Source organism: Pantherophis guttatus, chromosome 1 (genome assembly GCF_059756535.1).
Source record: "Pantherophis guttatus breed Tessera chromosome 1, ASM5975653v1, whole genome shotgun sequence".
NCBI classification, from domain to species: domain Eukaryota; kingdom Metazoa; phylum Chordata; class Lepidosauria; order Squamata; family Colubridae; genus Pantherophis; species Pantherophis guttatus.
In genome coordinates this window covers 215712694-215740472 of record NC_142063.1, presented here as the reverse complement: position 1 = coordinate 215740472, position 27779 = coordinate 215712694, and the positions used below count along the sequence as shown (strand labels likewise).

Here is a 27779-nt window from a genome sequence, read left to right as displayed (position 1 = left end):
GTGCAGCTGAAATGATGCGTTCCATCTTTTATTCTTGCTTCATTTTTCCCCCTCCTAGTGGAACTCACTCTGCATCTCAAGAAATGCCTTACATGCTTGGCTGAAAGGCTTGAGACATTACAGGTATATGGACATTTTACTGCATGGAAACCGTGTGTGTGTATGTGTGTGTTACTTTTCAATGTCTTCTCAAATGGACTAATAAAATATATAGTCAATAATCTTCTTCTTCTTCTTCTTCTTCTTCTTCTTCTTCTTCTTCTTCTTCTTCTTCTTCTTCTTCTTCTTCTTCTTCTTCTTCTTCTTCTTCTCCTCCTCCTCCTCCTCCTCCTCCTCCTCCTCCTCCTCCTCCTCCTCCTCCTCCTCCTATTCTCCATTTTCTTCACAGATTTTGCCCTCCCCTTTCTAACCAATTTCTTTATTTTGCCTTGCATGTAAAATTTTTACACCATTACACATAAAAAATTGAAAGTTATCAACAAACAATATTCAAAAAACAATAAGATAGAAATTAGTCTTCAGGACTTTTTTTTAACATGAAGGAGAGATGATAACAAATTGCTCCTTCCTGGTTAAAATAATCAAGAGTTGGAAAAAGAAGCATCTTTTTATTGTGATTTCTCTGTGTCTGTCTGTCTGTCTGTCTGTCTGTCTGTTTCTGTCTGTCTCTGTCTTTCTCTCTCTTCCTCCTTAAAAATATTTTAAATTTGAAATTATATTTTCCTGCCATTCACAGATGTCAAACAGATTGGGTTTTTTCTTACCTAAAGAAAGTCTCTATCTCATGATCTGATTGCTGTAATTAATATATTTAATAAGGGAAAATGAGGATATTTGGAAAGTATAATTTGATGATTGGATTGCCATGTGAATGTTGAAACTGACATGATAATGTGATTGATCTTCCTGAAACAATGCTGGCATACAGAACAGGAAAGAAGCTTGACTTACAAAAGCGCCTGGGGTTCTTGAAAAGCAGAGTGTACATTTTCCTTTGTGAATTATATTCTTTGTACCTATAAGTCAAGTTGTCACTCACATGACTCTAATCCTAAGTATATAGTCTACTCTGATGTCAAGCCATTACTCAGTTCCACAGGCCTCTATTTAACTCACAGATCTGATGGATCTGAACTGAAGACAGCCACTTTTGCATTGTTTAAAATATAAATGAGAGAAAGGATTAAAGGGAAAGCATCTTTGCAGAAAATCTGTGTTAATTTATGTGGGTGCATGCACATTCGTAATGACCATTGCAATTTATATAGTGGTCCATCTTCCACAGTTTCTTGGAAAATGTGACCAAGTAACCTATGCATCTGCAGCTTCAATGCTATATTTAAACATGAACTTCAGATACAGGACTGTCCTCTCATAAACAGAACCCACACTCCTCCTTGTAGTTTTCTTGACAACAGTACCAAAATAAATTGCCATGGCTTTCTCCAGGATGTTGGTTTCCACTTTCCAGGCTAGTCTTTAGTCTTGACATTTTACAGTGATCTTCTATCTAAACACCAGTCTGATCCAATGTGAACACGAAGGTTTCAAAGACAGAATTTCCTGAACCAATTGGCTAATCTCTGAAATCAATATTTTGTCTCCCAATTTCTCTAACCTGCTCTGATAGATACCTTGTCATCAATGCCACAAATTGTCCCTGAACTGATGTGATGTTTGGGTAGGATGTAGGCAGGAAAGACTATATTTAAGATAGGAGTAGACTAGAGGATTCAATTCAAAGCATAATGAACTGAATTAGAACCCACCTTACTTCACAAATAGGGTGAAATCTGGATTTAACTAAAGATTTTACTTATCAATAGCACTAGCAATAGCACTTAGACTTATATACTGCTTCATAGTGCTTTGCAGCCCTCTCTAAGCAGTTTACAGAGTGAGCATATTGCCCCCAACAATCTGGGTCTTCATTTTATCCACCTCGGAAGAATGGAAGACTGAATCAACCTTGAGCTGGTAAGATTTGAACTGCCAAACTGCAGCTAGCAGTCAGTTGAAGTAGCCTGCAGTACCGCACTCTATCCACTGCACCACCTCGGCTCTAAAAAAAAAACCTTTAAAAATATTTTGGGGGAACTTTGTTTAACTGTATTAAAATTATTTTATTGTTTATATTTCTGTGTTTGTATGCTTCTCATCACAATGATGGGAAAATCACTTCCCAATGTTTGCTGTTGTTCAGTCCTAAGTTGTGTGCAACTCTTCATGACCCCATGGACAACAGCACACCAGGCTGCTCTGCCCTCCCTTGTCTCCCAGAGTTTGCTCAAACCTATGCTCACTGGTTAACCATCTCATCCTCTGCCATCCCCTTCTCCTTAGGCCCTCAGTCATTCCCAACATCAGGGTCTTTTCCAATGAGTCTTCTTTTCTCATTAGGTGGCCAAAGTATTTGAGCTTCAGCTTCAGCATCTGTCCTTCCAAAGAACAGTCAGGGTTGATTTCCTTTAGGATTGACTGATTTGATCTCCTTGCAGTCCAATGGACTCTCAAGAGTTTTCTCCAACACCACAATTTGAAAGCGTCAATTCTTTGACACACTGCCTTCTTTAGGAACTGACTCTCACAGTCATAGATTGGGAACATACATTCCAATGTTTAACTATCGCTATTTTCAGCAATGCACCAAAAGAGATTTGGTGACCACATGCACACACCTGGGGAACCTACAGAAATTGATTTCATAATAATAAATTAAATTACTTGTGCCTCAGCCTAAGAATGTCCCAGGATGTAGAGAATCTCATGCAGAGTATAATTTGAACTGTATTGCCAAAATTAGATCTAGGCAAAGATTTATCAGGCCAATATATTCTAAAATGTCCATAGTAACTTCTTGATCCATAATTCATTAAATTTGCTCTCAGCTTACATTGGGCATCAGAGTACTATTTGGTACAACAAGCAAAACTTTGTGAGTTGAGAGATAGGCACATTCATATATACTGTCAATATGAATTGAACAAGTGGATAATTTCAAGTTTACTCATGTATTTCCATTAATATCCTCCAAATCAGTATCAATTAGCTCTGCAGCAGTTAGCATACCCTCTGAAAACAAGACATGCCTTTGTATTTCAAAATTTATTGCAATGGTGCAGATACATTGCAAAGCTAAATGGGCAAACTTGAACAATGACCTATTTGTTTCACTTGGAGGAAGGAAGGAAGGAAGGAAGGAAGGAAGGAAGGAAGGAAGGAAGGAAGGAAGGAAGGAAGGAAGGAAGGAAGGAAGGAAGGACATCCAACTTCTACCTCACCCATACCAAAGAACATCACTCTCAACAACATAGCAATTCTTACTGTATATGTGGGAGGGTGGTTAAGAAGGCCACCTCTTATATAATTCCTGAACACTTTCTGAAATTGCCAGCTCTTGTTGGTCTTTCTAAGTGCCAACAGGATTGGGCTGATCTAACCTTGCATTCCTCCATTGCTTTCTAGTGACTTACTGTATTACATTGAGAATAAGGAGAAAAACTACCTCCTCCTTGAGTTGTGGCAGCAAAAATTGACTCACTCATTCCATAGAAAAAGGAAAAAAGTGGAGCAAAGACCAATATCCTAGAATTATGGACCACTTTTAAAAGAAGCATGGGGAGGGGGAGACTGGCAATTTTTAAATTTTGGATACAGGTGAATATGTAAAGCTTCCAAGCTACCATTCCCTTTAATAACTTAAGAAAGAGGGAGGCACGAATTATCTCCAGGAGGAAATAGAGCTACAATACACATACTCTACCCAAATAAATCTTTCGCACAATTCCACCCCAATCAGTTTAGCACTCTAATGCTGCTTATTGGGAAGATAGACCCCGGACGGCTTTCAAAGTGGCAGATGCAAATCCTCATGTGGAGGTGCCAGGATCTGTTTTTTGAATCCACCACTTTGCTTATCTGTGGTTGGATCGATTTGTGATCAGACCCCGTAATCATTTCAGGGTTGCTGGAGTATTGCTGTTGCTCCCAAACACTGCAGAAATGGAATTCTATTCTGGAATAACAAATAGGATACATGTTGGGTTGAACAACAGAAACCAAACAAGGACACAAGGACAAGTTTATTCTCAAGATATTTTTCACTTATAGCAAGTAGTTGTAGCCTTTGCTCTTTCAGAACAGAGTCAACAATCGGGGCAAGAGATCTGTTCTTGAGGGAGCTTGAGAAGTTTTTAAGTAATGAAGTGGTCTGCTATTAGAATTAAAGTTCTACTGAAAATGTCCATAACAATGAAGCTTCACTAAACCAAGGTGCAGGATAGAAAGAACTTTATAGGCTGGATCCAAATAATTGTCTAAAGTAGAGGTGTCAAACTCACGGCCCGTGGGCTGGATGTGTCATGCCCACCCATGGTTTAGTGAAGGGGAAAAAAGTCACGATACGTCATGTGACGACAATGTGTTGCCACAAGTTTGACACCCCTGGTCTAAGGCATGAAGACATTGACAATATAATTGTACCTTACAGTTCTTCCATTCTTCCAAAAAGATAACCATCACGAGAATATAGAGATGTGGAAATTATTTAAATCTAATCCATTGATCCTTTAATAGAATAAAATTCTTTATTGGCCAAGTGTGATTGGACACACAAGGATGTACTGTATATACATTTTGTAATAAAATAATTATCAAAATAATCTCAAATCTTTTGATTAGTGTCATGTGGAGTATGTTAGGCTCATTTGGAGATGTAACCTAATGTCATAATTTGATTACTATATCATCTGATTAATGTCTCATTAATCAACTATTTTTTTTTAAAAAAAAATATGCAGGCATGCTTTAAAATATAAATCTTTACCCGGCTGGAGTCAAACATTCTGTTAATTAGTACCAAAGACATAAGAAATAATTTGTTTCTCTCTTTTTCAAAACTTTTAGCAACGATGTGAGTCTTTGAAATCCTGAAGCAGACAATCAAAGAAGGTGGACACATTGCACCAAGCTGGGATTTGCTGAACTCTGATCTGAATAAACCAGAATTCCTGGTCCATACAATACACCGAGCAAAAGCCAGGGTGTGGTATACAGACATGTGAACTCAGTCACTTTGCATAATGGTTTTTGATCATCCAACTCTCTCCTTTTCTGTACCTTTTTATCCCTTGCATGTGTTTCTTGGGCTTCTGTTCATCTAAATGTTAGAAAGCGAAGGGCAGCATAGGCTGCACGGCAGAAATTTGTTGGCTACAGTTAACCCTGCAGGCATACTTAGGTTTCCCCTACAAAAACAGACAGCTACAGCTTGTTGAAAAATTACTAAATTTCCCCTAGTGATCAAGGGCAGTCAGGGTGGGGGGGGATCAGCTTCTTTACAACTCAGTGGCTTACAGAAGGCAGGCAGATGAGTATTTCAACACAAATTACTTCTGTATCTTGGATGATTTTAACACTTTGCACTTGATGCTAAGGAAAAGGATGTTGCACTGACCATTTCAAAATCACGCTTTTAGATAGATCCTAACCTATCTTCCTCTTAGCCTGGTTTTATTGGCTTGGAGCCATTGAGTAAGCATTATAACTGTAGGAGGCTTCTTTTTATAATCTTATATTACTTATATCGCTATCCATCTCAGTGATATATTAAATAATATGGAGTGAAGGTTTGAACAACCTGTGTAGAGATAATTTCCTAAACTGAAAAATGACCAGGAATCCATAGCTAAGACAAAGCATATAAAGATACTAATGTTGTCAGGAGCTATGCAAATTGCAGCAGGAGATGGTTGATTTAAATGCAGCAAAAGGGCGATTCAACCCCTTTTTTCTGTGATGTAATCATTAGTGACTTTTGAAATTCCTCCATCCCTGCTCTAACCACTACATGAATTTTCTGGAAGTTTGCAATGACACTTAAATTTATAATGTCAAGAATACAGTATAAACATGATTTTTTCCCCTACAGATATTGTCCAAGCACAATATCTTTTTAATCTGCGCAAAAGTAGCAAGGAGAAGACTTCAGATGCCCCAAATGGATTACATGCTTCTCCACTTGTCCAAGCAGCCCTCCAAAGAGGCTTGCTTGATCTCTTACCCCAAATCTCACCTTGAATAGGTCACAGGGCTGACATTAGGCGAGCTCTGGTCCTCCAGGAAAGACCTGGGCCTGTTCTGGAGTTTTGTTTTGTCTGGGCAGAGAATATATTTACCAGTAGCTCGGGCTGTTCCTAAGCAGCTGCACACACTTGATACCAAGGAGAAGAAAGCCCTCTGCACCTGCCATGTCACAAGAGAGGCACGGATGGATGACTAGGGAAACAAAGGCAGCCGCCGCATGTCTGGAGCCACTGCCAACCGTCTCCTCAATCCCTCGCCCACTTGAGAAACAATTTCTCCCTGGTCCCTTCTCTGAATCTGCTTTTTTTTTTAACTGGCACCAATTGCCGAGCCAGTGAACTGGCGATAATTAATCTCCTTTTGTGCTGTATTGTGATGTAGCAATTGATCTTACAGGCTGCAGAGAGCTTTTGACAAGTGTTGTAAAACCCAAATGCTGCCAAAAGCACTTTCACTGTAGATTGTGTACTTCTCTCTGCCCTTACCTCAGAATTAGATTTCTAGTGAACTGAGGCACCTCCTTCCTTCCTTCCTTCCTTCCTTCCTTCCTTCCTTCCTTCCTTCCTTCCTTCCTTCCTTCCTTCCTTCCTAGCTGTGTAAAGTTGGCATAATACTCAAGGGTAGGATAGGGAGTTAAAAAGGGCCCCCAATATCTCATCTTTGTCATGAACATATTCTTTTTGATTCCACTCTTGGTTTTAAGTTCTGCCCATATGCGATATAGAAAACAGTCAGTTAAATTTCTGGATTTATCAGGGGGGTTTCTGAAATAATGACTATGAAATGCAGTTGTACATTTGGATATATTTGGGGATGATTCATTTAATAAAGACATCCAGCTGAAAAACCATAATGAGGGATCCTTGGTGTTTTTTGAGTTTGCTCAGGGAGCTCCAAGGGCCCCTCATTTCAATCCTGAGCTACAAATATTCTCCTTTGTTGAAACCGTAATGAACTTGGGGAAGGAATTCCCAAGCCCACCAGCTTCCTTCTTTGCCTTCATGGATTTCCCGACTTGTCTTAATATTCAGAGCCCCTTTGAGCATATAATGAGAGAAGCCCTGAAAACATATACTAACCTTAACAAAGAAGCCAGCTTGCATGGATGTCTGGGGTGCAGCACATTTGAGAGCTTTGGTGATGTGAGACTGGTTTATACCACCTAGGTCCTCCTTGTAATTATGAGCATGGGTGTGTGTGTGGGGGGGGAAGGGGGGTTGAAGCTAGAGTGGAAACTATTCTAGTCATGCGGGCGATAGAATGCTATTTCTGTGAACACTGCAACAGTCAGTCCAGTTTTCTTCACATCTTTTCAAGAATTGTCCTATTATCCTAACTCTGTGTGGAATGATGGCAACGCTGAAAGCTTTCTCCGGGTTATATTTCTGCCTAAGAGGGCAGGCGCCGGAATTCAGATCTTTCTTCTCAGGGAACAGAATCATTCATTTGCTGCCCTGACCGCAAGAAAACAAGCAAGCTCAGAGAGTACCAAATACCCCTCATTTCAATGTTCATATATCCAGGAGCATGAGTTACGTTTAAAAACAGAAGCAACCCAATCTCCTAGACTGCATTAGTGCTGCAAGCAGAAAGCCAGTAACGGATATACAAAGATATATAAATAATCAGAAAGCGGTGTGAGTGAAATTCTCTATGCCCCTAAGCATTTGGTGCTCTTGAATAATGCAGTGATTCTCCAAGATGGACACTCTTCAGGTATAGGGACTTCAGTTCCCAGCATTCCTCAGCTGACAGGGCTGACACTTCAAATAGACCCATTTGCAGGCCATCCTACCTAAAAAAAAAATATCTCTATTTATAAATATGTGTAAGTACTAGAAAAACCTAAATTCCCTCCCAGGCAATTGGTCTGTTTACTTTCCCTTAAGCAGGGGTGCAAACTGACGGTCCCCACCCCCTCAAATCTTGGATGCACTCTTCATCCAAATCTTTTAAAGAGCTGCCATTGAACAATAATTTTGGTGTTATTGGAAGAAATTATTCATCATGTTATTTAATCGATGTCATTGTATTTAATTGTAAATGAAATCATATTTCATTTTTTACCTGACCTCTCCCACTTGTTAGCTCTGCCCTCTTTCAAAAATGTTGCCTCTGGTATGCCACTCTTAAAATATGTCTTTTCCCATTTTGGCCTTAGAACTAGAGGTGATCTTTTTTCCAAAATATGCGGGAGCCATAGTGGTGCAGTGGTTAGAGTGTAGTACTGCAGGCTACTTCTGCTGACTGCCGGCTGCCTGCAATTTGGCAGTTCAAATCTCACCAGGCTCAAGGCTGATTTAGCCTTCCATCCTTCCAAGGTGGGTAAAATGAGGACCCAGATTGTTGGGGGCAATATGCTGGCTCTGTAAACTGCTTGGAGAGGGCTGTAAAGCACTGTAAAGTGATATATAAATCTAAGTGCTATTGCTATTTTCCAGTTACCCACAAAATATGAGCTATTTTCAGTGGGACTTGGCCCTTTCCAATATAGAATATGGTCCTGCCATTCTGCCCTTTGCAGCCTCAACTAAACAACATTAACATGGCTTATTATATTTTGACATGAAAGACCTTTAATGGATCCATCTTAAGTAGAAGAAGAATTTTTTTTACATGTAGTTCTCACTTAGCGACTGTTTGAAGTTAAAGATGGACCACCTCAGAAGGTACTTATAACCAATTTTAAAGTTACAACAGCTGCATACACCTCCATAGTCACATGTTCACATTTTGGACCCTTCTTGGCAACCGGCTTGGATTTATGACCATTTGCAGTATCTCATGGACTTATGACTGCAATTTTTGGCATTTTTAAGGATTTCTGGCATTTAAAGCGCTCCATGGCATAGGACTTCTGCCACCAATAGCCTCCCACCGACCAGTCCGCTCCCACAGAGAGGGTCTCCTCAGGGTGCCATCGGCCAAGTTATGTCGGCTGGCGACACCCAGGGGGAGGGCCTTCTCTGTGGGAGCCCCAGCCCTGTGGAATGAACTGCCCCCGGAAATACATAAGATCTCCGACCTCCGGGTGTTTTGCTGCGCACTGAAGACCCTGTTGTTCCGCCAGGCCGGGCTATCAACATAATAATTTTAAATTGGGGTATTTTAAATTTCTGGGATTTTAATTTGAGCCTAATCTATTTAATGATTTTAAATTTTAATCGTTGTTTTGTTTTGTGTTTTGTGTTTTTAAATAGGCTGTACACCGCCCTGAGTCATTATTATTATTATTATTATTATTATTATTATTATTATTATTATTATTATTATTATTATTATTATTATTATTATTATTATTATTTGCAAATGCTCACCTATATCTTCTTTCTCTGCAAAATGTTGCTTAATAATTCCCAAAGGGGAAATGTCACACTTCCTGTGTTTGCGTTCCAGTTGGAACCCAGAATCCAATTATATATCCATTAAACAGTGGTAAAACACTCTCAGTTGGGAGTACATCTTCTTTTCTTTCCAGAATTACATTTGCAGTATCCATTTACAACAATCCTGGAAGAACCTTGTGCCAAGTAGCCCTGAAAAAAGAAAAGAAAAGAAAAGAAAAATTATAACAAGAATAACTGCCATTTCAAAATTAGGAGACAGGCTCCCTCTTCCTCTCTACCCCTCCCTTGCGCAAAAAAGAAAAAATCAAAAGGGTTTAGTTATTTTTAAATAGTAATTATTGCACACTACCCACGCTATTTCAAAATCGGTAAGAATTAATTAGAATCTCTCCATGGGGTCTTTGGGACCTTATAAAGAAACAAGGAATTGAAAAGGAAACTCCAACCTTAATGAAGCAGTTCAAAAATCTGCCAGCATTGCCCTTTTAAGGGCTGATTTACCACTTTGGGATCAGGTGTAAGGTTTACAGTTGGTTACAGCTCCAATTTCCAGAATGATTCAGCTAATGTGGAGCAGGGGTGTCAAACTCATGAAGAAATTCATGGAAGGAAAGAATTAGGAGGGGGGTTGGGGAGAAAGAAAAAAAAGTGTGTGTGGAGGGAGAAGTTAATCCTACAGAGCAGCAAAAGAGAGCCATCTGCAAGTGACAGAGGAAATGGGGGGTGGGGAGGGAAGAAGGCAAAAGGGGTCCAAGGAGGTGAAGCCATTCGCAATTAGGCCCTTCAGTTCTTGGGCAAGATCTCTCTCTCCCTCAGCCATCTGCCGAGTGGAATGGAGGAACTGAGGAAAGGCAGCAAGGAAGCCACAAATATTCACCCCCACATAAGCCTAGAAGCATTTCCCATTGTACCTTAGCTTGCTCAAGCGTGGCTAATGAAAGAGCCACCCTTTCTTGGATTCATGCCCATGATGCTAAGCCAGTGATGGTGAACTTTTTGGGCTTGGTGTGTTAAAAATTCCCAGAAAATGCCTAATTTGAGTCTGCTGGTGTGACATTCCCCTTCCCTCCTCCACTCCGGACAAAAGAGAATCAATTCATAACAGAGATGCTTTGGATACTGAGATGGGTGGCATAGAAATTTAATTAATTAATTAATAAATAAATAAATAAATAAATAAATAAATAAATAAATAAATAGTTGTAAATATTTTTTTGGCTTTGTCCCTCAAGGAAAAAAAAGACACTTCCTATCTCCAGGAGCTCTGAATCACATGATGCCTGAAGACTGGAGAATGCCTTTGGGTGGCCTTGAAGCTCCAAAAGGGATAGGACAGCACACCCCATTCTCACGTGATTTTGGGAGACGCCAGAGTTGCATGATTCTGGAAGTCATGCAACTTCCAGAGGCCACATAAAGAGCACATAAAGAGCACACCACATTCCTGTGTGACCTCTAAGTATGTCACTAGGTGTCACAGGTTCACTATCATGGCACTAACTAGGGGTGGTATTCACTCACCTTCGCTACTGATTCGCAAATGTGAGCGCACACAGAGAACCTTCCACGCATGCGCAGAGCATCAAAAACAGAACGTGATGACATCCGGGCAGGTAGGCAGAGCCTCCCGCAGCCGCCACTACTGGTTCACCCGAACCGGATAGAACCGGCTGAATACCACCACTGGCACTAACCATTGTTTATAAAAAAAGGATTGGATTTACACAGCATTCTAGGTGAAAGCCAAACAAACCACATGCTGGCTTTAAGCATTCTTAAATGCAGTATTGCAGGCTAATTCTGCTGACTCCTGACTGCCAGCAGTTTGGCAGTTCGATCCTGACCGTCTCAAGGTTGACTCGGCCTTCCATCCTTCGGAAATCGATAAAATGAGGACCCAGATTATTGGCAGCAATATGCTGACTCTATAAACTGCCAAGAGAGGGCTATAAAGCACTGTGAAGCAGTATCAGGGGTGAAATCCAGCAGGTTCTGACAGGTTCTAGAGAACCGGTAGTGGAAATTTTGAGCAGTTCAGAGAACCAGTAGCAGAAATTTTGAGTAGTTAGGAGAACCGGCAAATACCACCTCTGGCTGGCCCCAGAGTGGGGTGGGAATGGAGATTTTGCAGTATCCTTCCCCTGCCACGCCTACCAAGCCACGCCACGCCCACCAAGCCACGCCACAGAACCGGTAGTAAAAAAATGTGGATTTCCCCACTGAGCGGTATATAAGTCTAAGTGCTGTTGCTATTGTTATTACTGTTCTGACTTTGCACAGAGAGAGGAAGAGAGGGAAGAGGAAGTAAAAGAAAACAGAACAAGGAAAGGAACCACTCCCCACTTTTAGGGTTCTGCCAGCATTAGCATCCACAGGTTGAGAAGTACAATCCTTTGATTCTATTCCTCAGAGTAGAATCTTATTCTCAGATATATAGCACAAATGACTGCCTGAGTGAATAAACTGGGAGCCCAAAAGAAAAAGACTCTTTTTTTAAAAAAATTCTCCAATCCTTCCCAAGCACTTTAGAACCCTGAAAACAAGCAGGAAGCACCTTGGAGCATTCACTATGCTTTCTATCAGACCAATAAAGAATGCAAAAATCATAATTCAGTCATTGCCCTCCACTTGAGCTATCCCAGCTTCTGGAGTAACCAAATTCCCTTCCTTACCATTCCACACAAGAAGGGGGGGAATTAAAATGCTGATGCCTTCCCCTGTTTTCAGTATATACAGTACTATATGCATTTTCTTTTGTTTTGCAAAAGGGAAAAAAAACCCCTCTTGTATAAGTTATAGTGCAAGGAGAAAGCTGCCTGGCCTTCAAGACATCATTCTTCCTGTAGATACATTTCCATTGAAAGCTGTGATGAAGCATAAGACCATAATTTACAGCCAGGTGCTTCTTCCTACAGTTGCACACTATGGCTATAGATTGTAATGTTGCTGGGAGAGAATCATGGCTCACTGGAGGCCATCAGTGGGATGCAGCAAAAATTCAGTGCATCGTACAATATTCATTTAAGTAGGAAAAATAAAGCTGAGCAGGGTTTTGCCCACCCAGAATTATGAAAGTGTGTATTAACTGATTAAAGAGATTAAGATTAGGTTCATAGCCTTTGAAATCCATTACTAGATGCAGGGAGTGGGGACCGTCAGTGGAGAAATGGTCCACATCATCCTTGGAAATTGCAGCAACTTTGTGACTGGAGCTGCATTGCGGATGACCTGGAAGAAAATCATTGAGCTACTCAGGAGAATGACATTGTGGGCATATTTATAGAGATGTTGTACCAATGCTGGACCAGTGCAACTGCCATTTGCAGGGGCACCTTCAGATCTGGCATTAACTACCGTGTTTCCCCGAAAATAAGACCCTGTCTTATATATATTTTTTTTAACCCTGAAATAAGCGCTTGGACTTATTACCATGCGCTCAAAAATCCTGATTGGGCTTATTATCAGGAGATGTCTTATTTTGGGGAAAACAAGGTAGTTTTAGGATCAAACTCCTGGAAGGATCCTTTGTGCGGGTTGTTTCACAGGGTTGGTTTTAGTCATTAATTCTCACCTTGACTAGAAGGTACTTGCGTGGCATGGAGGCTTTCGTGACCGTGAGTCCCTAGGAACTCAATTTTTTTTTTTTTTTTAAAAAAAGGATTCTGGAGCATCCTTTCATCTCCTCCTACATAGATCTTCTGGGATAAGAAAACGAATAGGAAGGAATAAAGGAAAACAAAAGTGCACTGTGCATGTGGGATTTCAGAAACAATGTGGCTGGGGGAGAATGTCCCACCTCTTAGTAGTTCCAAGTCAGGTCATGCTCTGTGCACATATGCCAGAATAAATGAAAAGATGGGGATCAACAGCCCGCTACATAATTAACACAATATGCGAGTGTCTCTGAATATTGGTACTCACACTGGGAGGGCAAAGGCCTTTTATAAACATTTAATGAGCTACTATAGTTAGAGGGCATCATATTGCAGTTTATAAATGCTTTCTTGCACTTTAGAATAGTACAGTATATATACAGTACTGAATGTGAGTCCAGTCAAGTTCTAACTCTAGCATATTGTTGCTGCCAGGAATCCTTGTTAGCCCCGTGTCTATATGTCCCAATGAAGATTTGGAGGCCAATCTTTGGGGTCTACATCACAGCCATGGTGAAATCCAATTTTTTTTACCACCTATTCTGTGGGCGTGGCTTGATGGGCGTGGCAGGGGAAGGATACTGCAAAATCGCCATTCCCACCCCACTCCAGGGGAAGGATACTGCAAAATCGCCATTCCTTCCCCACTCCTGGGGGAAGGATATTGCAAAATCTCCATTCCCACCCCACTCTGAGGCCAGCCAGAGGTGGCATTTGCCAGTTCTCCAAACTGCTCAAAATTTCCGCTACCGGTTATCTGAACTGCTGAAAATTTCCGCTACCGGTTCTCCAGAACCTGTCAGAACCTGCTGGATTTCACCCCTGCATCACAGCCAATAGGCCATGTGGTTGGCTGATAATGGCAGCAAAATAATCCATTGTGGCCATTTTTCCCCCCACTCTCCAAAATATCAAGTTTACCTAAAGTTACCCAAGTTCCGATGTCATTTACATTTCATTTCTTTCGCTTTTGATCATTGCTTTTGGTTCAGAATCTACATGTTCCACAAATCCATGCCAGAAGTCAGACTTTGGCATTGCAGTCCTGCTTGACTTTATACAGCTAAATCATTTCTAAGGTACTTGTGTTACTGGCTTGCTTCCCATTTCCTCAGAAATTCTTTTATGCAGTCCGTGCTTCTCTCCTGAAGGCACCATGTCAGTTATAGGACAATCACACCCACACAGTTCCAACAGGATGATTTGTGGAAGCTGTACCTGTCAGCTGGATTCATGGGCTTTTCTGCCCTCTCAGCATAATAATGTTTTAAAAATTCTAACCCCTTAATTGATATGATTTTTAAAAAAACTCCTGAGAATTATAATTTGATGAGGATTCTACGATCTGTTATTGATGTAGTTATATTATCCAGAACTGCATTTCTTAGGATTCTTTCTTTCTTTCTTTCTTTCTTTCTTTCTTTCTTTCTTTCTTTCTTTCTTTCTTTCTTTCTTTCTTTCTTTCTTTCTTTCTTTCTTCCTTCCTTCCTTCCTTCCTTCCTTCCTTCCTTCCTTCCTTCCTTCCTTCTCCCTCCCTCCCTCCCTTTCTCTCTCTCTCTCTCTCTCTTCAACCTGGAATTAAGGAGAAACTTCCTAACAGTGAGGACAATTAATCAATGGAACAGCTTACCTTCAGACATTGTGGGTGCTTCTTCATCACTGGAGGTTTTTAAGAAGAGACTGGACAGTCACTTGTCTGAAATGCTATAGGGTCTCCTGCTTGAGCAGGGGGTTGGACTAGAAGACCTCCAAGATCCCTTCCACCTCTATTCTTAGATGCCAAAGTGACTGCTAGTTCTGTTTAAGCCTTAACTAATGAGCCCACAGTTGTGATTGGAATGCTAATGCTAATGCTAATGCTAATGCTGCTGCTGCTGCTGCTGCTGATAATAATAATAATAATAATAATAATAATAATAATAATAATAATAGGTTGGGATTGACAGGTAGACTTTATATTAAAGTAGGAAACTTGCACTAGATTTGCTAGTCTTCCTGCCTTTGGATGGTAACAACAATAATAATCAATTTGCCATTACTAGACATGTCTGTCAATATCTTCCAAGTAACCTGATGGGATGAATTCAGGGGAGCCCTACATGACCCACTAGTTTCTGCAGCCTGTCTCAGCACTGGGTCTGCTACTTAGCTGCTTCTCTTCTACTTTTTGTTTAGATATGTTCAACCATGACTTTTAAAATCTTATTTTATATTTCCCCAAATATGCCCCCTAAATACATGATAAGAAAATTGGGGGGGGGGGCAATGTGTTTTTTTTGCCATGTGAACAAAAACTTGTAATGTCATCTCTCCCACATTCTCCCAAGAAAAAAGAAAATGTCCAACAGTGTTCTTGTTCCAAGCAAGCCCTTCCGATAGCTGACTACTGTGTGTAGAATGGGATAATGGCATCAGTCTCACCGCTGTGGTTTACTAGATTATCTAAATCTCTAAGCAGGCTTCAAGGAACTTGTGGATGAAATTCAGCATACAGAGGTGCAATAAACTCCAGGAATGTGATCACATGTCTTTATGCATTGCTTGCACTGTCAATAGCCTCCCACCGACCAGTTCGTTCTCACAGGGAGGGACTACTCAGGGTACCGTCAGTCAAATTATGTCGACTGGCGACTCCCAGGGGGAGGGCCTTCTCTGTGAGGGCTCCAACCCTTTGGAATGAACTGTCCCCGGAGATACGGAATATCCCTGATCTCCGTGCTTTCCGCCATGCCCTCAAGACCCTGATGTTCCAACAGGCGGGGCTAAACATATGAACATGTGAATGATTTTTTAAATGTGATCTAATTCTGGGTTTTATTTAATTGACCAAACTAAGTAATAATTTTAATTAGCAATTTTATGATGTATGTGTGTCTATATTTTTCTTGACTGTACACCGCCTTGAGTCCTACGGGAGAAAGGCGGTATAGAAATATAATAAATAAATAAATAAATAAATAAAGCCTCGCCCAGTTGCATCAGAGTTGCATCAGAGCAATTCACATTGGGGTGGGAGTCACACCTCACACTTATCTGCATAAGAGAATTGTTTAGGGTAAATAGACAACCTTCTCTGACTGCAGATATAGAGTACTCAAAGGTAGAGAAATGCATGGGGAAACCAAATACATTTAAAATAAATAAATAAAGATATCTAGCCTAGTACTCTATGCCTAGTACTCCAGAGCAGCTATTTTTTTATAGCAGTCCTTGGTTTGCTCTCGATGTAACAGAACTACAGCTCCCCAAATTCATAGTCCTCAAAGCCCAATTTGTAGGGTATTCTAAATAGTTTGCGTTTTTCTTTTTCCGGAATGCTTGAAAGACTTCTTTCAATGTTTATTTTATGTGGACTGCAATATTTCCTATACATTGGGAATTTTCATTAATAGAAGGATTAGTAACTTAGATGTGGGTTAGAAGTGTTCCTTCGTTCCTTCTCTTTGATCCTCAGCTGATTATCATAACAACTTGATACACCTTCTTTGAAATGGAGAGAAGAGAATAACTAATTCAGATCTGAAATATTCTTTGGATAGGATAGGATTCTTCTTCTACATGTACAGTTGTACATCAAGCCACAGGAGATGCATCTTCGACTGATAACTGCAGCTTTAAAGAGACTATGATTGTAGCCCATTCTCCTTTAGCTTCTGATTTCACTCTATTATATATAGTAGAGTAGATATTTCTCCCACCACCTTCCTTTCTTCTACAGACTTGGAAATTATTAGTTACTTCCTGCCTTGAGGGAATCTGCCTCACCCTCTTTCAGTATGTAAATAACCCACACACAGCTGCTTTGCTATACTAAGGTGACCAGATTTTAACATTGGTAAAGCGGGACACCCACCATTTTGTGGGCGTGGCTTGGAGGTCATGTGACTGGGTGGGTGTGGCTAGCTGGTCATGTGACCGGGTGGCCATGGCTATGTGTATAGAAAAAAGTCATTTCTGACAGGTCCTTGCACTTTTGACTGGTCCTCACACTTATGACCATCCGCACATTTATGCATTCTTAACAACCATGTCACTCATTTCACAACTGCTTCTCTTCACCGTGGTGATAAGATAGGGCAAAAACGTTAAATGTGAGGACAGTCGTAAGTTTGAGGACTGGTCAAAAGTGCGAGGACCAGTCAAAAATAACTTTTTCAGCCCTCTGAGTAGTCCATATGCACAAAAGGACTAACCAGAGGGCTAAAAAAAGTCATTTCTGACAGGTCCTCGCACTTTTGACTGGTCCTCATACTTATGACCATCCTCACATTTATGCCCGTGCACCATTTTTAACAACCATGTCACTCATTTCACAACTGCTTCTCTTCACCATGATGACAAGATAGGGCAAAAATGTAAAATGTGAGGACAGTCGTAAGTTCGAGGACTGGTCAAAAGTGTGAGGACCAGACCAGTCAAAAATAACTTTTTCAGCCCTCTGAGTAGTCCATATGCATAAAAGGATACAGCAATAGAGAGGGATGAAGGAAGGGAAGGGAAATTAGAGCAGGAGTGAGGGTAAGAGAGGGAGGAAGAGAGGAGGAGAAGGAGAAAGGAAGAGGAAGTAGAGAGGAGAAGAAGAGGGGGGGAAGAGAAAGTAAGAAGGAAAGAAAAGAGAGAGGTGGTAGGTTTGAGGAGAAAGATTGCTGTACAAAAAAAAAAGATGAAAGGGAAGAAAGCCAACCCCAAACAAATATAAAGATATTAAGATAAAGAATGAATTGTTAAACTTTAAAGAATAAAAGAGAACAAATATGAATAAATAGCAATAATTAGAAACACACATACAAACATACAATGTATTTTCTTTGAACAGAATATTTGGCTGGTTCACAAATTTAAACAGTGTTTAGTCACTTCAATTAAATTTACAATTTCTATATTTCCTTTTTGCCATATTTATTCCTCATCTATTTTTTTAAAAAACCAATATTACCCTTCATCCTCATCTCTAATCTTAATCAAATTCAATTTTCCCCTTCTATTCTATATTATACCCCTTCCCATTGTCATCTATTTTTATATCCATCCTCACATTGGTTAATTATGTAATTATGTAATACAGTTGTTTAATACAAATTCAACATTTTAATATAAATCAATTAGTTATATAACTATCTTTTTTGTATATTAATATCAACATGAATATTCCAATTATTTCTATGCAATCCAATTTCTTACAAATCAATTAATTATATTTACCAATAATAATAAACCAAATAATTTCCCCCATATATTCCTCCAAACCACAACTTAACCATTTCTGCTTTCAACACAATATACAATTAATAGTATCTCAATTATTACAATTCCCTAGTTAAATAGAGCTTTTTTTCTTTTGTGTTTTAAAATCTTGAACTCTCCTCTTTTGCCCTAAATTTCCCATTGTTTGCAGTTTTGCACCTACCTTTTTTGGTGAGGAAAAAGAAAAAGAAAAAGAAATCTCTCTCTGCCTCATTTTGCCACGTTGGAGCAAAGACCCTGCTTTACTTTCAGTTTTGCTTTTAAAGCATAATTAGAGGGGAAAAAATCTCCAGCACTCTGCAGCTAGCAACTACAGAGCCCTGAGCAAAACAGCTGAGAGCAAATCAGCTGAGAGTCGGGAAGCCGATGTAATCAACCTGTGATAATTAACCTATGTTGAAGCTTTAAGGGGCTGTTTTTTCTATTTTTGCAGGCATTGATCTACTCATTTGTTTTCTTTTAACACTGATCAGCTGTAGGGACTCAGGAGGCAGCCAGGAGCAACCCACCACTGCGCGGTGCATTCTTTCCCAAAAATTTTTAAAACTCCACGGGACGTGGGACTGTCCCGCCAAAAGCGGGACGTCTGGTCACCTTATGCTATACCTTACCCAAACTTAGGACAGAACACAATGATTATAATTTTAAAACCAAATGACAACAACAATAAAGAAAAATAACAAACTTTGTGGTAGGAAAGACATTCTTAAACCAGAAGCTGGGTCAATTTTTAGATTTTCAGGCTTGAACTTAATAATGAACAGATAATATGGCTTCTTTGCTCGTTTGTTTGTTTTTCATTGTTCATGTGATGTGATCTTTGAAACATTCCCGCCCTCCCCCCTCAAACTGGTGCTATCAATTGGGACCTGAAAAATAAAATATTCAGAACCTCCAACCACCATTCTAATGGTAGATGAAAGTTTAAGAGCTGTAATCTCTATATGCAGGGAACAATTTGCAGAGAGTCATCTTTTTTGGTAAATATTTTTTATTTTTTTCAAACATAAACATAAAATATAACTTTCAAGAACAGAGTTTCGATCCGGTCATAGATGGTTAACACGCTTACATTCCTTTAACAAGCTCCATTCCTGATTTCCCATTAGATCTTTTAAAAGTAAAAATTCAAAATATAAAAGAACAAATTTTAACATAGATTCTAACATCTTCATCTAAACAAGTCTATCAATACAATTATAGCTTCAATTTAAATTTAACTCATTTTTATGTCTATGTATCAATCCTGGTTACATCTGATTCTTCTCCACATTGTCTTTGTTATATCTTTTACCATCAGTGTCAAAATAATTTTTAACAATATTCTAATCTCCTATTCTAATTATTTACCTTATAATTTTATCACCACAATTCTTAAATTCGAGTTCAATACAACTCCATTTTGTTACAGTTTATAAAGCACAATTCTATCTGTATTTTAGTTCCTTGACCCTTTTTATCAAATGTTAATATCTTGAACTTTATCAGTTTGTCTTTGATTTTATCCCGCTTATCATCTGTTACACACTTCATGTTATACAGTTTTATCAGAAAAAAAAACACATGCTTTATTTAAACTAATTTCCAACATAATCTCCTCCATACCTCGCAGAGAGTCATCTTAAAATATTGTTATGTATCCAAAGAGAATGTTTGGCAATTGGAAAACTGAGATTTGAAGATGCACTGGTGTTTTTAGATGACCTTGTTACAATTCTACATTCAACCATTCGTAGCACAAACTATCTCATGAGGGTGGCTTGTTGTGGGGGAAAATGAAAAAAATAAGTGCTATACTGTATACTCCCTGTCCCTCCTGAAAGAAAGATGAGATATAAATCTAAGGAACAATAAATAAATCCAGGAAAGAAAATTGCTATGGATGGAAAACGGAGCCAAAAAGTCTGTAAATGAACATCAATTTATGCTTGATTCAACTGTTTTGGCATTTCTTGATTGTATAGATTTGCAAGCATTAGTTAAGAAATCTAATAAAAAAGATCAACTGTTGAATAAATGTTAATTAGCCACTGGATATCAGAAAATATCACCTATCAAATATTTATTAAATACAACTGAGTCACATATTAAATATATACGGCATACCAATTATCAAATATAATTACTCACTGCTTCTAGCAATAACATGCAACTTTATTTGAGGCTTGTTAGAAACACTTCTGGACTCTTGGTCAGTTTTTCCTCCAGTACTTTATAATATGGCAACTCCTGTCTGAAATTTTGGCTGGATTATATTCAACATAAAATAATTCTCATTCATTTGAATAGAAAAAAAAATTAAGTGCCTCTTGAAATCTCTTTACTGGCACAAATGGGATTTAAAGGTAGTTCTTGATGACTGATTACAAAGGGAAAATATGTTCATTTTTGTATGTGCTTATGTTAGTTAATGTTAGCCTTGATTTTTTGTTTTTAATGCATTACTTTTTTTTTTTTTACTGATTTCTTATACTTTTTTATTAAAAGGTTTTACAAATACTTTTGTGTATCTGGTATAAAACGTTATAAGGTATAATAGAATGGGTGATAGCTCTTATTGCTCAATTCAGAAGTTGTTTCACCCCATCCATGAGTATTTGCAACTATTTGATACAAACATTTCCCAAACAGAATTTTGAGAAGAAGATTTAAAAAATGAACATATATTTCTGCTGTAGCCCAAAATAAGCTCCAAAAGTAATTGTATGCTTTTCCTCTTTGGAGAATCTGAAGGACTGTTTAGCAAAAGGAAAATTTTGATATGAGATAAAACCATTTATCACCTATGGACTGTTGTGATGCCAGCAGTTTCATTATTGTTAATATTATCAGTGATGTTTCTTCCTTTGAACATAAGGCAAATGTTATATGTCGCACAGCCTATTCAGGTTAGCTTCATGTTTCGAAAGTATATAACTTTTTAATAGCTTTTTCAAATGAAAAAATGAAAAAAAGAGCACATAATAAAGGAAATAGTCAAATTATTTCTCCCTTTTAGGAGATTTATCTTTAAAAAGCTTTAAATGAAGTCTTGCTGGGTTTCACCCCATGGTGAGGTGACATTTCTTTGAAGGGAGAATGTTTCTGTAAAAATAGTTTGAACTTTGTAATCCAGTTTAGCTTTTCTATGCAAGCTGTGTTGAAATGAGAAAGACTTATTCTTATCTACAGTAGTTATCACTCTGTTTCTTTAAGGTTCGTGTGGGAGAACGTTTGGGATAGCTCTGCTATAAAGGCGTGTATGCAAATATTTACAGAACTGTATCTCTAAGCCTGTAGGTTCATGGTTTTTCTGAGGAGGCGGGAAGAATCAAATCTCCTTTGCAAAGATCGGTGGGCTAATTTTGGAATATCTTACAGTATGTAACTGCATTTGTTCAGAAACTTGTCATATGGAAGGATTGTAATTAATTGCTGTATTAATCAGGAATGTTGTTTTGGGGGAAAGGAGTAATAGTGGTAAGATAAATTGATTTTATAGGTAGAAAATCTACATATGTCTCACTGCCACAAGAAAATATTGCCACAGTTGTTTTTAACAGACTTCTCTTTGTAAACGGCAAAAAAATTGATGTCTTCATAAAGGTGCCATCAAAATTTATATGAAAAAGAAATTTCAATAGGATGATTAAAGATTCTCAAAAAAGTGGATATACTTTACATATAAGTGGCAATTTCCTAGTACTACATCGTTCCTAATAAATATGATATGTACAGAATTTAATTTAAATGAGTTGCCTCAAACTGCAAGATGGGGTAGCATATAAATGTAATAAATAAATAATTTGTGGGAAGACTAAACAATAATCCACTGACCAATTAACTTCCAGAGAAGTAGATAGATTTGGGCTTGCAAAGTTAAACACATTTCATCCAGTCGGTTATGTTTTGAAGATATCAAAACCCAGCCTCTTGTTCCATTTTATTTAAATATTTCTCCAGGAAAAAGAGCTGTAGAGATAGGCTAGCTGAGAAAGGATGCCTCTCCATTGCAATCACTGAATCATTCAGTCATTCAAATCATACCCTGATTGGCTTGCAGCAGCAAAGCCATGCCTACTGCAGCCTGCCTAACCAATGAGGAAAGGCCTAGTGATATAAAGAAACCAGTATTCTCCCAGCTTTGGGAAAAAGAGGTACTTCCTGGAGGAAGTGAGTGAGGATTCTGTAAATCTGAAGTGGTCACATTTGATTAACTTAGTGTGCTTGTGTATCGTCTGAACCACCAGTAAGGAGATTTGAATAGGTAGCAACCAAATGTTTAACTGTGTTTTGAGAACAAAGCTGATAAGTTTCTTAGCGCTAATTGTGTGTGGTCTGAAATAAAATGGAGCAGAAGGAGAGGTTGCCAAATTTAAATTGAGATCAAAACTGCATAACAATGCCTACCACTTGGGAGCAAGAGTGTCTGTTAAATCCATTTGTCCATTAAATTCAAATTAATTCAACTAACATAATTGCTATAATTGCCTAATTATGTAATTTACATTCTTATATCATTTGTTTTAATTTATTCCATTTATGTTTTTATGCAAAGGATGGCAATTCATGTAAATGACACAAAAACTTTGATTACATAATTATGCAAACACCCAAAATTGACACAAATGATGTAAATTATGTCAATTGTCTAGACAGTCTTTGGAAATACCGGACTGTTCTACCATGGGATGGTACTGGTTGAAGTGTGAATGTAAATGTAGCCCATTGCATCCAAAATGCATTAAATGTGGATCTGTTGATTTATGGTTTCACTCTACATTATTATTTAATGCTAGAAGAAACAGTATAAAGTAATTTACACTGAGTCCATTGTACCTGGAATGACTCCTGTAGCAAAATGTTAGATCCAATAGAGTCAGTTCAGAAATTCAGATCAGGAGACAAGTTTTGAAATTCAGTTTGACAACAGTAATGTAGCTACTTTATGTGTACTACTGTTTCCCAGACTTAAATTATCAGGGGTTTAAAATCTAGCATTCTATTCAATAAATAACTCTAAAGGAGAAATATACTGTGTGTGAGAAGCTTCACTGAACCTGCAAAATTAGGTTGTTGAATGTTAAAACACTTCTGATTTAAATATTTTCTAACTGAGAGGATTATAAACTATTTTAATGGACAATGGAGACAGAGAGGTTATCTTCCCTTGACAGCTAAAAAAAAATTTTTAAGGCTAGGATAAGATATCTCTCGCAATGTGTAAATGCACATTGCTATTCTATATCAATCAGAGATAATAATAATAATAATAATAATAATAATAATAATAATAATAATAATAATAATTTTATTTCTATACCGCCCTTCTCCCGAAGGGCGGTATAGAACAGGGCGATGTACAGCCTATTTAAAAACACAAGACAAAACAGCGATTAAAATTTGAAATAATTAAATAGATTTGGCTCAATTTAAAACCCCAAAAATTTAAATACCCCAATTTAAAACTATTATGTTGATAGCCCGGCCTGGCGGAACAACAGGGTCTTCAGTGTGCAGCAAAACACCCGGAGGTCGGAGATCTTACGTATTTCCGGGGGCAGTTCGTTCCACAGGGCTGGGGCTCCCACAGAGAAGGCCCTCCCCCTGGGTGTCGCCAGCCGACATAACTTGGCCGATGGCACCCTGAGGAGACCCTCTCTGTGGGAGCGAACTGGTCGGTGGGAGGCTATTGGTGGCAGAAGACGGTCTTGAAGATACCCGGGTCCTATGCCATGGAGCGCTTTAAAGGTGGTAACCAGCACCTTGAATCGCACCCGGAAGACCACTGGGAGCCAGTGCAGCTCGCGCAGGAGGGGTGTCACATGGGCACAACGAGTTGCGCCCATAACCACCCGCGCGGTTGCATTCTGGACCAGTTGGAGCCTCCGAGTGCTCTTCAAGGGGAGCCCCATGTAGAGAGCATTACAATAGTCCAACCGGGAGGTAACAAGGGCATGAGTGACCGTGCGCAGGGTGTCCCGGGCCAGAAAGGGCTGCAACTGGCGAATCAGGTGAACCTGATAAAAGGCCCCCCTGGCCACGGCCGTCATATGCTCTTCTAAAGACAGCCGTGCATCCAGGAGGACACCCAGATTGCGAGCCCTCTCCGTGGAGGGCAAAGATTCACCCCCAATAGTCAGCAATGGCACCTGCTGACTATATCGGGGCGCCGGAAGCCACAGCCACTCGGTCTTGGAGGGGTTGAATCTGAGCCTGTTCCTCCCCATCCAGACCCGCACGGCCTCCAGGCAGCGAGACATCACATCAAGGGCATCATTGGGGTGGTCTGGGGTGGAGATGTACAGCTGAGTATCATCAGCATACAGATGACACTTCACCCCAAAACCATGGATGATCTCACCCAGCGGCTTCACATAAATGTTGAACAGGAGGGGCGAGAGGACCGACCCTTGCGGCACTCCCCATGCGAGACGCCTCGAGGTCGACCTCTGTTTCCCTGCCAACACAAACTGTGAGCGGTTGGAGAGGAAGGAGGAGAACCACCGCAGAACGGTGCCCCCTATTCCTAACCCCCTCAACCACTGCAGCATGATACCATGGTCGATGGTATCAAAAGCCGCTGAGAGATCTAATAGGCCTAGGACAGAGGAGCAACCCCTGTCCCGAGCCCTCCAGAGATCATCCACCAATGCGACCAATGCCGTTTCTGTGCTGTACCCCTGCCTGAAGCCCGACTGGTACGGGTCTAGATAGATAGCTTCATCCAGGTGCCGGGGAAGTCGTCGTGCCACCACGCTCTCAACAACCTTCGCCACAAAACGAAGGTTGGAGACTGGACGATAGTTGGCTAATTCAGCCGGGTCCAGGGAAGGCTTCTTGAGGAGGGGCCTCACTACCGCCTCTTTCAAGGCGGGAGGAAAGGCACCCTCACTCAGAGAAGCACCTATAATCCCCTGGAGCCAGCCTCGTGTAACCTCCCGGGAGGCCAGTACCAACCAGGAGGGACACGGGTCCAATATTTATTTATTTTATTTATTTTTATTTTATTTTATTTATATGCCGCCCTTCTCCAGAGACTCAGGGCGGCTTACAATGCGTTAAGCAATAGCCTTTTGTATATTTATACAAAGTCAGTTTATTGCCCCCACAATTTGGGTCCTCATTTTACCCACCTTTGAAAGGATGGAGGGCTGAGTCAACCGTGAGCCTGGTGAGAATTGAACTCGCAGTAATTGCAGGCAGCTGGATGTTAAATGCTGCCTTAGTAGGAGGCATTAGCCTCCTACGCCACTCAGGCTTATAAACACGTGGCGGCACTAATCTTACCCAGAACCCTGTCCACATCCTCAGGAGCCACAGGATCAAACTCCTCCCAGATAACATTCTCAAGACCTGCCCTCGTCTCCTCCCGTGGACTCATCCAATCGGAGTCCAAGCCATCCCGAATCCAAGCGACTTTATCGTGAAGGAATTGCACAAAATCCTCAGCAAAATTCCTCCTCAAATGAACAAAGACCAAGGACTTGATTTTTCTTAGAAATCGGGCAATGGATTATATTAATGCTATTAATAGATTAGCAAATTTGAAAACCACACAGAAAGAAATCTGGGTTTGCCACCAACTGCACACCAAAAAAAGAGCTGTAGCAAACGCAGTTGGTTGACAAGTGCTCATATATGCTATGTAGCCCTTTCCCCTCCTTCTTAAAGCTTTTTTTTTTAAAATCAGGTTCAATTTACATGAGATTCAATTTACATGAAATGTACATGGATGGTTCAATTTACATGAAATGTACATGGATGTCTTACATACAAAATACGGAAAGCTGATAAATCAATTTTCAGTATTCAACTATACTGATTTAAATCTAAATACATCTATATTTTCATATCTCTAGTTCCCACTATTCTTACAAACACTTTATGACAATAGGCGGGAAACTTCCCAATGAATCAATGTCATATGAAGATTTCTAAATGCTTGCTTCTGATATTCATACATCATACTGTATTAGGCAAATCATAACAAATGCCAAAAAATATATGTAAAGCCACCTTTTGAGAACTGATAGAATGCCAACCTCAAAATTGTCTATAGTTCATTGCTCATTGATGCAAATGTAAGCAAATACTCATTGGCTGAAAGACTTTTCAAAAATATTTTCTCTCTCTCTCTCATTCTCTCTTTTTAAAATATTTTTTATTAAAAAGTTCTACAATACCAAAGATAATACCAACTGAAATCAGGAAAAAGGAAAGAAAGGAAAGAAAAATGCCAAGCACAGAAGAAGAAGGAGAAGGAGAAGAAGAAGGAGAAGGAGAAGGAGACAGGGGAAAATAAAGATGATTTAAAGAAGTGACTCCTGATGTTCCTTGCCACAAGCACAGGCAAATTAATAGTTCCCCAGTCTCTGTGAAATTACATACATGATTCACTTCTTCCCATGAATCCCTTATCCATTCACAAACCTTTGCCATTTCTGTCCAAATGTTGGCAAAAAGTCCATAAAGGATTTCCAGAGATTTATGAAATGATTTCTCATTTCAGCCATGATCAAAGAAGTCAAGTTTATATTCCTTTCTTTTGCTTCTGACAATATTGATCTTTAATTCATCAAGTTGCTCTGTTCAAATGATCTTTCTCCCTCCTCAAAATTTCTTCGAGCTTTTACAAGCCCTCTTTTACAAATCCCAAAGAGACTTTTTCTCACAGAAGTGAGATATGCTGACTCCAGACTCAGTGGTTGATGACTAATACAACCTGTTGCTCTTCTAAGGATATTCCCTTGATCTCTCTGATCTTATCCATGCTTGGCGGCTGTTGTCTTCCCTTTCCTTGGCCAGCATAAACACACTTTAGCTAGCAGAGAGGAATTAAATAGATAATAGTTTTATCTGAAATGGAATACAAAGTGTGGAAAACCTCATTTCCTTCTTTCTTCTTTATTGTTCTCAGGAGCAACAAAAAAAAAAGAAATGACTTCCCATTTACATTCTCTATGATGACTGTGGATAAGAATATGGTCGTTAACACAAGAGAATTTGTGTCTCTGATAGTCCACAGTTTGGGAACCCCCGGCAGTTGAAAAGGAAAATTCAGGCAGTATAAAGATGATGAAGATAAACTGAAAGCCACATATACACACTCCTAGACCACATATTATAAGACTATTAAATTCCCTTAGAGAATGCTTCATGGTGTCAGGGGAGACAGCAACCCACCAGGCAGGAAAATGACCACCTTGTTATCTAGATCAGTGGTTCTCAAATATTTTGGTTTTAGGACCCCATTACTTTCTTTAAAATGATGGAGGACCCCAAGGAGCTTTGGTTTATGTGGCTTATATCTCTAGCACTATTTACTGTTTTGGAAATTAAAGCTGAGACATTTTAAATATTTTTATTTTTTATTTCTTAATTTTATTTCTTAATTTTTATTTATTTATTTATTTATTTGTCACCCATCTTACTACAGGATAACTCTGGGCAGCTTACAATATTTTGCAGG

General features: G+C 39.4%; 1 long non-coding RNA gene across 1 annotated transcript; it reads left to right on the top strand.

Moving 5' to 3' along the window:
• Positions 1–27200, top strand: LOC117674121 (uncharacterized). Its single transcript, XR_004593685.3, has 4 exons — positions 1–123; positions 4906–5042; positions 21524–21563; positions 26483–27200. It is a non-coding gene; the product is annotated as an uncharacterized LOC117674121 (long non-coding RNA).
• The last annotated feature ends 579 nt before the right edge of the window (positions 27201–27779 follow it).